At 41.2% G+C, this 11,634-nt stretch overlaps 1 long non-coding RNA gene across 1 annotated transcript; it reads left to right on the forward strand.

Annotated features, from left to right (window-relative positions):
- Positions 1 to 1,939: 1,939 nt before the first annotated feature.
- On the forward strand, positions 1,940 to 11,157 carry LOC134677594 (uncharacterized). Its single transcript, XR_010100050.1, has 3 exons — positions 1,940 to 2,019; positions 8,883 to 9,565; positions 10,250 to 11,157. It is a non-coding gene; the product is annotated as an uncharacterized LOC134677594 (long non-coding RNA).
- Positions 11,158 to 11,634: the final 477 nt, after the last annotated feature.

An 11,634-nucleotide genomic window follows, 5' to 3' on the forward strand; every position in this document is an offset into this window, starting at 1 on the left:
GCTCATACTGCAGGTAAGATAGAGTATAGATACATATCTCCAGCGAGGCGCCGCCCGCCGGCGAGCGCCCCCGCGACCCCACGCCGCAGCTGCGCCCCGCGCAGCTCGCCACCTGCGCGCTCATACTGCAGGTAAGATAGAGTATAGATACATATCTCCAGCGAGGCGCCGCCCGCCGGCGAGCGCCCCCGCGACCCCACGCCGCAGCTGCGCCCCGCGCAGCTCGCCACCTGCGCGCTCATACTGCAGGTAAGATAGAGTATAGATACATATCTCCAGCGAGGCGCCGCCCGCCGGCGAGCGCCCCCGCGACCCCACGCCGCAGCTGCGCCCCGCGCAGCTCGCCACCTGCGCGCTCATACTGCAGGTAAGATAGAGTATAGATACATATCTCCAGCGAGGCGCCGCCCGCCGGCGAGCGCCCCCGCGACCCCACGCCGCAGCTGCGCCCCGCGCAGCTCGCCACCTGCGCGCTCATACTGCAGGTAAGATAGAGTATAGATACATATCTCCAGCGAGGCGCCGCCCGCCGGCGAGCGCCCCCGCGACCCCACGCCGCAGCTGCGCCCCGCGCAGCTCGCCACCTGCGCGCTCATACTGCAGGTAAGATAGAGTATAGATACATATCTCCAGCGAGGCGCCGCCCGCCGGCGAGCGCCCCCGCGACCCCACGCCGCAGCTGCGCCCCGCGCAGCTCGCCACCTGCGCGCTCATACTGCAGGTAAGATAGAGTATAGATACATATCTCCAGCGAGGCGCCGCCCGCCGGCGAGCGCCCCCGCGACCCCACGCCGCAGCTGCGCCCCGCGCAGCTCGCCACCTGCGCGCTCATACTGCAGGTAAGATAGAGTATAGATACATATCTCCAGCGAGGCGCCGCCCGCCGGCGAGCGCCCCCGCGACCCCACGCCGCAGCTGCGCCCCGCGCAGCTCGCCACCTGCGCGCTCATACTGCAGGTAAGATAGAGTATAGATACATATCTCCAGCGAGGCGCCGCCCGCCGGCGAGCGCCCCCGCGACCCCACGCCGCAGCTGCGCCCCGCGCAGCTCGCCACCTGCGCGCTCATACTGCAGGTAAGATAGAGTATAGATACATATCTCCAGCGAGGCGCCGCCCGCCGGCGAGCGCCCCCGCGACCCCACGCCGCAGCTGCGCCCCGCGCAGCTCGCCACCTGCGCGCTCATACTGCAGGTAAGATAGAGTATAGATACATATCTCCAGCGAGGCGCCGCCCGCCGGCGAGCGCCCCCGCGACCCCACGCCGCAGCTGCGCCCCGCGCAGCTCGCCACCTGCGCGCTCATACTGCAGGTAAGATAGAGTATAGATACATATCTCCAGCGAGGCGCCGCCCGCCGGCGAGCGCCCCCGCGACCCCACGCCGCAGCTGCGCCCCGCGCAGCTCGCCACCTGCGCGCTCATACTGCAGGTAAGATAGAGTATAGATACATATCTCCAGCGAGGCGCCGCCCGCCGGCGAGCGCCCCCGCGACCCCACGCCGCAGCTGCGCCCCGCGCAGCTCGCCACCTGCGCGCTCATACTGCAGGTAAGATAGAGTATAGATACATATCTCCAGCGAGGCGCCGCCCGCCGGCGAGCGCCCCCGCGACCCCACGCCGCAGCTGCGCCCCGCGCAGCTCGCCACCTGCGCGCTCATACTGCAGGTAAGATAGAGTATAGATACATATCTCCAGCGAGGCGCCGCCCGCCGGCGAGCGCCCCCGCGACCCCACGCCGCAGCTGCGCCCCGCGCAGCTCGCCACCTGCGCGCTCATACTGCAGGTAAGATAGAGTATAGATACATATCTCCAGCGAGGCGCCGCCCGCCGGCGAGCGCCCCCGCGACCCCACGCCGCAGCTGCGCCCCGCGCAGCTCGCCACCTGCGCGCTCATACTGCAGGTAAGATAGAGTATAGATACATATCTCCAGCGAGGCGCCGCCCGCCGGCGAGCGCCCCCGCGACCCCACGCCGCAGCTGCGCCCCGCGCAGCTCGCCACCTGCGCGCTCATACTGCAGGTAACTTCTAGTTCTTCAACTTGAATATCTTTGCAAACGTGTTACTATAACATGCGGATTTCATATTTTTGCATTAGTTTCGTGGTGATCGTGTTCTCAAACATATAACCCATTGTACCTCTAAAGAGCCGCATGCGGCTCGCGAGCAGGGCTCGGAACCGATTTTTTAAGGTTCCGTACCCAAAGGGTAAAACGGGACCCTATTACTAAGACTTCGCTGTCCGTCCATCCGTCCGTCTGTCACCAGGCTGTATCTCACGAACCGTGATAGCTAGACAGTTGAAATTTTCACAGATGATGTATTTCTGTTGCCGCTATAACAACAAATATTAAAAACAGAATAAAATAAAGATTTAAATGGGGCTCCCATACAACAAACGAGATTTTTTACCAAAGTTAAGCAACGTCGGGTGTGGTCAGTTCTTGGATGGGTGACCGTTTTTTTTTTTTGCTTTTTTTTCGTTTATTTTTGCATTATGGTACGGAAGACCCGGTACGGGAGTCCCACTCGCACTTGCCCGGTTTTTTTGTTAAACCCGTAATAGCCCAATATTTTAAATAATTTTATGCTGTCTACGTAGGACTGAACCATGTATTTAGTTAACAACTTCGTATTATTAGATTGTCCTATTAATAATTAAATAATAAACCAAAGAACAAAATCAAACGTAATAATACCGGTATATTTTGTATGAAACCGGTCAGAGGCGTAGCTAGAGGATATGGCGCCAGGGGCAGGCACCAAATTTGCGCCCCCCCCCCCAGTGTTGGCCGTAATGGTTAATTCTAATTAACAATTAATCAATTGCATTAACCATTAATTCCGCAATTAATCAATTGCATTACGCATCAATTTAATTAAAGTTAGTTAGAATTGAATCTTGAGACGTTTAATTACATTGATTGTCAATCTAATTGCCTATTTAATGGCATTAAAGTTTCAAAAAATTTATTAGAATTACTCTCAATTGCATTAACGTTTAATGGAATTAAATATTTTTTTCATAAACTAATAATTAATGTTAATTTTGCTTGAAACTATTAAATGGGAATACACTCATTATTGGTGTATTTTTATTTGTCCCTGTCATATGTGAGTTGGAGACAAATGGGAAACGGGGACAAATGGAATTTATTCATTTATATGAAGCGCTTATTCCATCTGTTCGTTCCTTCCTTCCTATATGTTCCCCGTGGGGACAAATGGGAATACACCCATTATTGTTAGTTATAATGGGTGCTCATAAAATAAATAAAATAAATAAAATAAATAAAATAAATAAAATAAATAAAATAAATAAAATAAATAAAATAAATAAAATAAATAAAATAAATAAAATAAATAAAATAAATAAAATAAATAAAATAAATAAAATAAATAAAATAAATAAAATAAATAAAATAAATAAAATAAATAAAATAAATAAAATAAATAAAATAAATAAAATAAATAAAATAAATAAAATAAATAAAATAAATAAAATAAATAAAATAAATAAAATAAATAAAATAAATAAAATAAATAAAATAAATAAAATAAATAAAATAAATAAAATAAATAAAATAAATAAAATAAATAAAATAAATAAAATAAATAAAATAAATAAAATAAATAAAATAAATAAAATAAATAAAATAAATAAAATAAATAAAATAAATAAAATAAATAAAATAAATAAAATAAATAAAATAAATAAAATAAATAAAATAAATAAAATAAATAAAATAAATAAAATAAATAAAATAAATAAAATAAATAAAATAAATAAAATAAATAAAATAAATGGTGACGCGGGCCGTACTTAGTTAATATTTATGACTTTATGAGACATTGTCGTTTGTCACTATTACAATTCAGCGAGGAAACGCCGCCAGCGTAATGGGTACCATGCCACAGGCGGACCTGCTAGAGGGGGTATTCTTTTTATAATTAGGTTTTTATTTTATAGGTAAGTTTCTTTTATTTTAGTATTAATTTTAATTTCTTTGTAGTTTATTTTAATAAGTTATTTTATATTCAATATGTTATACATAGATAGTTTCTTTGAAATAAAAAGGACTATTACATACAAAATAGCCAAGGCGGCACTCGGGCCGCAAGGGATAGGTTCACGAGCCGCATGCGGCCCGCAGGCCGCAGGTTGCCGACCGCTGCACTAGACCTTTGATCCCTTGGACGTCTTTATAAAATTACGATATTTATTCATGTTAATTGTTAATTATCAATCACATGTTTAATTTTCATTAAAAATTGTTTTAGTTTTTAATGGTTTGTAAAGCAATAACCATTAATTCTTTTTAATTGTTAGTGGTTCGTAATAAATTAACATTAATGCAAATTGATGTTCAATGCAATTGATAATTAATTTTCTTTCAATGGTTAATGGCTAATGGCAATTAACCTTTTCAATGGTTAATTTTTAATGGTCAATTGCATTAACGTTCGGCCAACACTGCCCCCCCCCCACACAAACGAAATGAACTTCAAAAGGGTTACTTTTTTTTAACTAAAATTTACTTTTAATTTAGACAATACAGTGTATATGTGTTTTTTTAATACATCGGCAGGCGTGGCTCAGTCCGCGATGTCGTCGCTTTGCTACAGGCAGTTAAAAGTCCATCCGTTCGACCCCAATTTTGGGGTTTGCCATAAGCCGCGCGTGGCGCTGTCGCCACCTAGCGGCCATATCTGCGCTGATCGTGACAGACGCGTTTTGTTAGAGAGTGAGTCTTCTGTAACTAGTACTATTATTTATTCTGTGACATCGGTGGGTAACATGTTTACGACCCACCTGATGGTAAGTGGTCACCGCATCATATGGACGTCTACACTCCAAAAGAGTTACAAGCGCGTTGCCGACCATTTTAAAACTTATGCACTTTTTTGGAGATCTCCATACTGTAGCCTCTCGAGAAAAAGGAACTTAATCAATTTATTGTGGAATGAGCTCCCTTTTTTCGACAAATTTCCTCCCGACCACTGTGCTGCCGCCTTAAGGAAAAAAACCATAAGTGACAATTTTTGCGAAATTGAGTTATTGATACCCTCGGAATCAGGAAGAAAAATGTGATTTTTCTATCTAGCAGTTATTTCTTTATCTCTAACAGGGCACGATTTAGACAAGCATAACTACACGCCATTTTGGTAAAATTACTACCTTTTTGAGAAAGGAAAAGCATAAGTATATATTCATAGACAGAAAAGTACTAAATTGACGACTTGTGTTTTTTTCCTTTGTCTTGAATTTGAGCCCAACAATTATTTCACAAGAAGAAAAACCATAATATTGGTATTATATAAAATTTCTATGTAAAAAACCCATAAGTTGACAGAAGTGTTCATTCTAGTTAGTATAAAATAATTATTAGTCATAAATCTCGGAATCTGAAAAAACATAAGTTGCACGTTATGTTTTTTCTATCTTGTATGACTCTTCCTTATGCTTTTTCTGCTTAGTGTCGGTTTCAAAAAAGTAAACTTGTGCTTTATTTATTAAACATTGTGGTCAGTTATGCTTTATCAGGCTAGTAGGTAGCCCCCCTCCGGTCCCCTAAAGGACAGATTTTGGCCGGTTCACTCCTGGTTACTTTCCTTCGGAAGAGGTTGCATGTAGTAATTAGGTACTCCTGTGCTTACTTTAAAAAATATTCAAAGTGTTAATGTATATACGTGATTGTAATAAGTGTCAAAAATTATTCGTAAGTTACGTTTCTCACCTTGTCGCGTATTCCAGATTTTGCCTATATTTTTGAATAACTTTAGGTATATTTGTCGCGGTCATTCTAGTACCTACGTTAAGGGTTGGCGTGCGTATTCAAATGTATACGTATGCGTATCTGGAATTAACATTATCTATTTATTTATATTGGTGATAAGTAACTTGTCTATTGGGACTGCTGTTGAATACCTACCTAAAACATATTATAACCTAACCACGAATTTAAGGTATGTACAATGGTTTAAAATAACGTGGTTTTAAGTTTCGGTCGTATGTATGATCACTCCTGCACCACCGAGCTTTATGTATGTTGCAAAATAACACGTACAGTTTTACATTGGCACATGGCTTAATTTTAGTACGGGATACTTACACCGCCCAAAGTCATGTTTGTTCATGAAACAGGCTTTTCCCAACTATTTATTTTTCATTATGTTTGTTTCATGACTTTCATGAGTATCGCTTTATTGTTATTTTTATGATTACAAGTTTTGTTATAATAAAATATAATTGATAATTTTCCGAGTGTTTGAGCTGTATCTAACATTCTAATTCTAATCATATTTTATTCTAAAACTCAAATGCTGTTTGTGCTTCCTCCTTGGCTATGGTTGTACGTTTTTTTTTGTTGTAGTTATCAGATTACTAACAATGCGGCAGTCGTGCAGGAGCAGACGGTTGCTTCTTATGGCCAGAGGTGAAATTCAAGAAAATAATATCTAGCCACAAACATTAGCAACCTCTCAATAAATTAAGGACTAGTACTTAGTACAATCTACTTGTACCTCATTTCAGTTTTGTACCTATTACATTATGACATTTTAAAGGTCTCTAATAGCATTTGTACTTAGGTAGTGCAATGTAATTGTGCATTTTTTTAGTTTTATATTACATTATTAATCAAATATTTCGAAAAATATCTCATTTGTTTTCTTTTAATACATAAGTCTGAATCTTTATCGTATTTTTATGAATTCCTTTAACGAGATAAATCATAATTTGATAACGTTAACTAAGCAAAAAAAAACATAAAGTACCCATTGTGCGTTTTCAGCTTCGTGATCGATCAGTAACATAAGCACAACTGTGGACTTGTGTTTTTATTTTTTAGACATCGTAGTGCAAAACTAACACAAAAACCATAAGTACACAATTATGTCATTTAATGTTAGTGAAGATATTTTTATTTTATTTATATCACGAGGCAGTAACAATTTTTTCTAAATAACTTACTTAAATAAATAGATAATCAAATAATTTACAACGCATAAAAATTCTATAATATTACTTAGTTCATTTACAAAAGTTTCAACTTTGTGCTTTGCATTTAACCTATTTGAACAGGAGTGCAAAGTTTTTTAGCTTTTTCTCGAAACTTACTTTTTGTCAGTTATGGTTTTTTTTCTTAAGGCGGCAGTGTGGAAGGAATTCCTCTTAAACCGCACAGTACGCGACCATTTAGGTTCTAGGGTGTGAGGATAAACACTCTGCCTATCCTAATACGGCGAGCGGTGCAGTGATGGCAAGCTGTCACCGTTGGCAACTAGGCAGCATGTCAAACAATTCTTCAGACAACAGCTCATTGTACTTACCTACGAGCGGTAGAGAACATCCTGTATACAGGGTGGCTAAAAAATAACTGTATTCCCGTTGCCAGGGAGGTTCTGGGATTATAATGAGCAACTTTTACTATGGGACCAACCCCTCAGTCGCGAAAAAAAAATTTGGCTGGTTCATACATTTTGGTTGGTCCATTTTCTATGGGAGGGTAAACTTTTTTTTTTGAGATTTCGGGGTTGGTCCCGTAGTAAAAGTTGCTCAGTATAATCCCAAAACCTCCCTGGCAACGGGAATGTAGTTATTTTTAACCAGCCTATATAGGAATCCCCGTACCTACTGTCGTCCGATAGACAACATGTCACAGATATGCAGCATTGCAGCAGCAGCTATTGGAGTAGGTTCCGTCTACTACGGCTCATATATATGCGCCTGCCGGACAAAGGGCTAGGGATCCATTTGCATAGGTAGTCTCTTGGACTGTCCATAAAATGGTAACTTCCCGACAGGAGACCCCTGAGGGAAAAGACGCGCTAGCACGGAACACAGCTCTGAACTCTCTGAAGCACTCGGCCCGCTCGCCTTATAAAATGAAAGCATAGCAACTCCTACCGAATATCCCTCTGCTTGATAGAAGTTTCTGGCATAGAGTATTCGCACTGAAGGATGGTGGGCGGTAGGGCGCTACCGTCGTCTTTTAAGGTCGAGTTCTAGGCAAAAAAGAGTACCTAAAAGATCGGCTTTCTCTTTGCTTTTCTGAGCTGTGGGCCAGATTACCAGGATGAGGGGTAGTCTTTTGCCCATTTTGGCGCCCCCCCCTTGGACGGCGCCCGGGGCACTTGCCCCCTCCAACCCCCCCCTAGTTACGCCTCTGAAACCGGTTCCGAGCCTTGCTCGCGAGCCGCAGCTTACAGATCCCTGTCCTGACGCAAACTCTGCTAGCGCTCAGTCAGAGCAGAGCGAAAACCGAAATTCGCAAATTGCGGGGATCTTTCTCTTTTACTCCAACGAAGGCGTAATTAGAGTGACAGAGAAAAGTCCCCGCAATTTGCGAACTTCGATTTTCGCGGTTATAGCCCAGGACTCCAGTTATTAAATGCTCTAAGAGTGTACCTGACATGAATGGTGGTCTATCCAAACCAAATATATGATCCATTCCTCCATTTATGTAGGTGGGTGAATCAACTTTTTCTTGTCACTAGTTGCCATGGTTACGGTCTCCTGGGTCACTCTTAAAATACCTGCTAGTTATGTCGTATTTAAATGAACCAAACTTGAATTTTTTGGTAGTTATAAGGCCTTTTCATGATGTGACATCTACTAAGCACGTTTGTAGAACATGGTACAGTCAACAACAGAGCTATGAATACAGGCAAAGTGCCAAAAATATGTATACACGACCTTAATGTACAGGCAATAAAGTACTGTATACATATTTTTGACACTTTGCCTGTATTCATAGCTCTGTTGTTGACTGTACAGCAGCTCTTCTAAGAAACTATGCTACTATTGTCTCGTGGCCGATGGGACAGAATAACAACAAGAAATAGTTGATCAAACCAGGTAACTAATAATGCATTGTTTCAGGAGATCAACCGTAAAATGCAGTGCGTCACGTGGCAGCCTCAGCCTTAGTTCCTCTCGCGACCACAACGCCAACAACGATAACAACGTATCACTTACTTGGGCTATAACCTATAGACGCAAAAAAATCGGTCAACAAAAAAAAAACTGAGAAATATGCCCGAAAGCATAATTAGAGTAATATAAGTGAAGAAATAGTGGTAACTCCATACATCAATTTTCTTACCAACACGCGCGTTATTTCGTAGTCGACATCTAGCGTCATCTAGCGGAATTTATCAGTACTGCTAGTTGACAATAGATGTCGCGGCGAACGAAAACTAATGCTCAACAATTTTCAGCTTTTTTTTTTTATTATGAATGGGCTTTCTCATGGCCACAGACTAGCCGAGGCGTAGACGTGGCCTACGATGGAGCGAGCTCGCCCAGAAGGTACCGGAATAACTGAAATTCTATTTTCAACCTCGTCTACTTATAATATTAGTTGTATTTTGTTTTTGTAGTATATTTTTCGTCAGTAGCTAACACTTGTGACATCTGGTGACAAGTAGGGGTACTGATAGTTCCACTACTTGATGTAAGCCGACTACGAAATAACGCTCCTTTTGGTAAGAAAACTAATGTATGGAGTTACCGGTCTTTCCTTACTTATATTACTCTATGCCGAAAGCGAACTTGGTAATTAGGTACCTTTAGACGCATAAAACCACAAACGCGAATCACCAACTCTACGCAAAAAACCACTTAAGCGAAACACCAACTACGCAAAACACCAACTCCGCATAACGCCAACATGAAATTACGCAAAACACAAATCACGCTAAATACCATGTATGCGGAATACCACCTATCACAGTACGCGAAATGCCAACTAACACGATACGCGAAATACCAACTAGATGCATGTCCGCCTTGCCGTCTGTAGACTACAGTTTCAAAATAAGTCGGCCGTTTTGGAAACCATAGGTTCGAAATCTTATGTATTAAAACTATTTATAGTTATAGCTTTGACATTCAAAGTCACATGAAATAAGAACTTCACTAGTTTTAATTATCTAGACAAGTAGGTCCTTATAAAATGAAACCTCTTTAGATAACGAATGGCTGTTGTTGATGAAAGGTATTATACTTCGATTGTAAATATTATATTTTACAAGTTCCAGTTGGTATTTCGCGTTTGTGGTATTGTGTTTGGTATATTGCGTAATAAATAAAATCGCCAAACACCACAACACGTCAGGTTGGTATTTCGCGTTTGTGGTATTATGCGTAGTTGGCGTTTTGCGTAATATTTTTTAGAAGTCCGCAAAATACCAAAAAACCTGGGATTCGTATTTCGCGTTTGTGGTTTTATGCGTCTAAAGGATTAGGTAGGCCTTCTGACTTTGGAAAAGAAGGTGCGTGTGTAGCTTTTGCTTCTGACTGTTCATGTAAATATAGTTATTGTAAATGATTATTTTGTAATTGTATACTTTCAATGTCATTAAGTGTAATGGCCAATGATTACAGATGTATTCTGCAAAACGTAATTCAAGACCAAAAAAAGTAAGCAATGTTGCCACTTTTTACTAGCGCATCATGTATTTATGTAAAAATAAGTACTTAAATAAAAGTACTTTTTTTAAATCAAAGGAGTAAAATTACTGATAAATAAATTTACTTAGCGTGATTATTAATCAAAATGAATTTACTATTTTACAAACAAATTATTGCAATGGCAACAATGTCTTACTTTTTTGGTCTTGAATTACGTTTTGCAGTATAGTGCATAATTATTTTCCTTCGTATTTTCACGGAAACGTACGAACGTGTCTTGCTAATTCAGTCAGTCTCGATACAAAAAGTACTGAGGTTGACTGAAGTAGCATGACAAATACGAACGTTTCCGATAAAATACGATGGAAAACTGCACTACATCTGTACCTATAGTTCGTTTTTTTTAGCATTAGAAAGAACTTGCAAAAAGGTAAGCGATCTTGACATGTCTTTTAATTGAAAAACGCTTTTTTAAAATCAATAACTATTATGAAAGCAGAAGAATATAAATGATCGTATTAGATTCATAATTGTAACATATTTGCCGTAACTTATTTTTAAAATGTGTTTTTCAATTAAAAGACACATCAAGATTGTTTACCTTTAGGCCTAGCACATGATTGGCGCGACAGTATCTCGCGGCGAGATAGGCTACCCGTCCCTCTTTAATTATCATAGTTAGAAAAAGACGGGTAGTCTATCTCGCCGCGAGATGCTGTCGCGCCAATCATGTGCTAGGCCTACTTATTTCTAATGCTAAAAAACGAACTATAGATTAAATAATAGGTACTGGAAGAACACGAAGCGTTGGTCAGGCATATTATACGGCGAGATCGTCATCCGTCGGTGTTTGACATCACTAGAGGTGGTCGTCCATCTTAGATTGGTTTTACGCGAGAGCGTCCTCGCATATTATTTTCAGATCTATACTCTCATATTGTGATTCCCTAATAAATGTTGTTATAAAGTGGTGTCTGGTGTTTTTACTCTTACAGTACGTGTTTGTAAATATAGTATTAAATTGAATATAACATGACCATTCAAACAACATTTGTTATTATTGTATCGACCTACTTTCCACTTATCCGTTACAGCAGCGGTCGGCAATCTTTTAGCAGCCAAGGGCCACATAGGGGCTATTAATAAATTACGTCATTTGAAATTAGGGGGGGGGGGGGGTCTGGACATCGGATGATGGTAGCATGACGTAGGAGGAAAC

This window comes from Cydia fagiglandana, chromosome 26, assembly GCF_963556715.1.
Source record: "Cydia fagiglandana chromosome 26, ilCydFagi1.1, whole genome shotgun sequence".
NCBI classification, from domain to species: domain Eukaryota; kingdom Metazoa; phylum Arthropoda; class Insecta; order Lepidoptera; family Tortricidae; genus Cydia; species Cydia fagiglandana.